Source organism: Antrostomus carolinensis, unplaced genomic scaffold, assembly GCF_000700745.2.
Source record: "Antrostomus carolinensis isolate BGI_N321 unplaced genomic scaffold, ASM70074v2 scaffold48716, whole genome shotgun sequence".
NCBI lineage: Eukaryota > Metazoa > Chordata > Aves > Caprimulgiformes > Caprimulgidae > Antrostomus > Antrostomus carolinensis.
The window spans coordinates 1,184-1,433 of record NW_010324881.1 but is presented as its reverse complement, the minus strand read 5'-3'; positions in this window follow the sequence as shown (position 1 = coordinate 1,433).

The window sequence follows — 250 nt, the reverse complement described above, 5'->3', positions numbered from 1 at the left end:
GGAATTTGCTGGGAACCTGGCACTCACAGCTCCTGTCCCTTGTCCCAAAGCCACACCAGCACCCGTGGGACAGGGCAGAGGGAGCTCGTTAGCCCTGGAGCCATGTGGAACGGGTCTCTGAGGTGCAGTGATGGGAGATGGGGGCACCCCAGGGCTGTCACCCCATGCCCAGTGCCACGGGTGGGTGAAGCACAGGGGCTGAGGGCAGGGGGGATGGCCCTGCCCCGGCTCGTTGGTCTAGGGGGATGAT